Source organism: Castor canadensis, chromosome 1, assembly GCF_047511655.1.
Source record: "Castor canadensis chromosome 1, mCasCan1.hap1v2, whole genome shotgun sequence".
NCBI classification, from domain to species: Eukaryota; Metazoa; Chordata; class Mammalia; order Rodentia; family Castoridae; genus Castor; species Castor canadensis.
The window spans coordinates 135,840,025-135,843,619 of record NC_133386.1 but is presented as its reverse complement, the minus strand read 5'-3'; the positions used below and the strand labels follow the sequence as shown (position 1 = coordinate 135,843,619).

General features: G+C 32.9%; 1 pseudogene; it reads right to left on the bottom strand.

Annotated features, from left to right (window-relative positions):
- Positions 1 to 632: 632 nt before the first annotated feature.
- Positions 633 to 1,624, bottom strand: LOC109676619 (olfactory receptor 10AG1-like; annotated as a pseudogene).
- Between the last annotated feature and the right edge of the window lie 1,971 nt (positions 1,625 to 3,595).

The following is a 3,595-nucleotide window of genomic DNA, read 5'->3' as shown; positions in this document are numbered from 1 at the left end:
CTTGACCAAAACTTTGCCATATGACTTTTGGGAGACTTTTCAAATTTAAAGCGTAAGAATTAGTGAAAGTAAATGACAAAGTAAATATACATAAATGAAGTGAAAATGTATAGATTTCAGGTGATCCTGAAATAACTTTGAAAACTTTCCTTCAAGTTTAAGCTCATACTTTTGATTTTACAAATATGAACAAGTATAGAAAAAGATGATTTGGGTACATTTAAGAAAAGTAAAATTATTGAAGGTGAATTAATTTAAGGACTACTATTACTTGAATTATAGAATCAGAAAAGAATATCGACAAATACAGGTAAGGTAATTTAGGTAGGTAAGTTTATTAAATTAAAACAACCAGGGATAACACTTAGAATTTGGTCCATATATTTATAAGAAAAATGTGAAATTTTATTTATGGGAAAATTATTTATTTATGGGAAAAAATTTTTTCTTTAGGCATGGATTACAGAAGATAGATGAGTTTCTCAAATATATAATCACGCAGAGTAATTTGAGGCTAATATTCAAATATAAAAGATACATCACAAGTTGGATTTTACTACATTCTCAAAGTAAAAATGTAGAAATTAAAAAAGTTTCCCTGATATCTCTATGAAAAAAAAGATAGAAAAATTTTAAGTAAACCTATGTCTCATTGTTTTAAGTAATAATTTTCTCACTGTGGCAATCACCTCCTTGTTCCTAAGACTGTATATGATTGGATTGAACAGAGTCACGATGGTGTAGAAAAGAGACAGTAATCTGTCCATTCCAGCAGAATGATCTGATTTTGGCTTTAAATAGGCAAGGGATGCAGATCCATAAAATAAAACCACAACCAGCAGGTGGGAAGAACATGTGGAGAATGCCTTACAACTTCCTGTGACTGTTGGCAACCTCAGAATGGTGGAAATGATTTTGCTGTATGAGGCAAGTATCAGCATAAAAGGAACTGCAGCGAAAATGTAACTACTATATACACAGACAGCTCATGGTCGGAAGTATCCCCACAGGCTAGCTTGATAATGGGAGGTATGTCACAGAAGAAGTGTTTAATTTGATTACAATTACAAAAATGCAGAGAGAATATTTGACATGTTTGTCCTATCTGGACTTGGATTCCACTGAGCCAGGATCCAGGTGTGAGCTGGATGCACTTCTTTGGGTTCATGACGAGAGGATAGTGCAGAGGGTTACAGATGGCCATGTAGCGGTCATAGGCCATCACAGCCAGGAGTAAACATTCAGTTGTTCCTAGTATAAGCAAGAAACACAGTTGGGTAGCACAGTCCAGAAGAGATATGCTTCTATTCTGAGTCCAAATATTGAACAGAATCCTGGGGAGAGTGACAGATACATAACAGATTTCCAGGGAAGAAAAATTTGCCAGAAAAAAATACATGGGTTTCTGCAGTGCAGGATCAGCTCTTGTTGTTATGATTATGAGGCTGTTTCCAAATAAGATAATTATGTAAATGATGGAGAACACCACAGAGAGGAATCCTTGGAGGTTTGGAAGGTCAGAGAATCCCAGCAGGACAAATTGCTTCACTGTGGAATCATTGTCTTCTGTATTTATCTCTTCATGGTTCATCTGTGAGACAGATTTGATAGGACACATTGTCATTTCATTGAACTCAATATTTGTTTTCCTCTGTATAATCCAAGGAAGTCACACATTCTTATTTTTTCCATTTCCTATAAGAATAAATACTGTATCTTCCAGGTACTTTGCTTTAAAGTTATACTTAAGTGTATTTTTATTGTTCATAAGTATCAATATGAAAAAGTTTAGTCTTTGTATCGTTCCAAGAAGTACTATATACTTGTTTATAATAACCCCCCCATATTAAAGTTTGCTATTTATTTGAGCACTGACCTACTGAAATTTGAATTTATGTTCAATACAAAATTGATGTCCTTATTGAAATTACTGCATTTTGCCCTCATTTCCTGATTCTGTTTTTTAGTATTGTCAACTAAAAATCTATTTCACTGCTCAAGTAGGCATTTTGTATGCCATCTTAAATATTTTTAATGTTGAATATATTTAATGTTTATAGCTATATTTTTCTCAATTTATTTCTAAAATCTTGCTCAGTTTCATATAAGTTCATTTTATTAACAGATTATATTAATTCATCAAATATTGTAGAGTACTATTTAATTGTAAATTATGTTTGTATTTCCATGTAATGTAAAATTTTCAATGTAGCTACATTTCAATGCTGCCATCAAATTTTATAGATTTTTGAAGAGTTGAGAAAATCTTCAATATTTTCTGTCAAAGTAGCTCAGAAAGCAATGCTAACTAGAATATGCACATTTGAATTACATGTTTACTATTTAGAAGTAGAATATCCAGAAATTCATCCCTGTTAGTGTCCTAAATCTCTTACTTCCTCATTTATTGCCTTTTTTGTTAACTTAAATTATTTTTACCCCACTCTGTCCCTTCCTTTGCATGTGTATGTTCATTAAAGTGAGCATATTAAAATGTATTTATGTTTTTATTATTGTTTAGTTATTGTTAGGCCTAAGATGTAAACTTCTTTTGATAAATCTTACATTTTGTTTGCTACACACACCATATTGTTTCACAAAATTTCATTTACTACCTTATCTGGCAAATTACTAAGAGTCCAATTTATTTCTTTATTGAAATAGTCACCAAAGTGCAAGGAATAATTCCAGGCCAAAATAAAGACCACACCCTCCAGCTTCAGCTTAAGCACATTTTATTTTGTGTCTGTGTGCATATTCCATGACTGACTGGTGGAGTAAAGGTATTTACAACCAACAGCAATTTCATTCATGCTTACAGAGGGAGCATTTTATCTCATTGACTTTGGTGTAAAATAGCTTATGTCCATATAATGTGAAAAGTAATTTGAAATCCTAAAGAGACTAATTAACATGTTTCAAGCAGGGAAAACTGTTATAAAAATATACTAAGACTGTTAAGTCTGGACACTAATCAAGATGTTAGCATCACTAGTGCAGGAAAGAGCAGGGAATACAGTGGAAGAAATAGTCACAGGCAATGACTTCCTAAGTAGAACTCAATTAGCTCAGCAACTATGAGAAAGGTTCAACAAATGGGACTACACAAAATTAAAAACCTTCTGTACAACAAAAGAAATGGTTTCTAAATTGAAGAGACCACCCACAGAATGGGAAAAATCTTTGCTAGCTATACATCAGACAAGGAATTGATAACCAGTATATAGAAAAAACAAAGCTCCCAAAATATCAATTACCCAGTGAAGAAATGGGCAAATTAACTGAAAGAGACTTTTCAAAGAAAGAAGTCCAAATGGCTAAAAAAACAAATGAAAAAAGGCTCACCATCCTTGGCCATGATGGAAATGCAAATCAAAATCAAGTTAAGATTCCACCTCACTCCTATTAGAATAGCTACTGTCAAGAACAGAAACAACAACAAATGTTGGCACAGATGTGAGAAAAAGGAACCCTCATACATGGCTGGTAGGAATATAAATTAGTGCAACCATTATGGGAAACTGTACAGAGGCTCCTCAAAAAACTAAAAGCAAAACTGTCACGTGATCCAGAAATACCACTCCTAAGGATATAC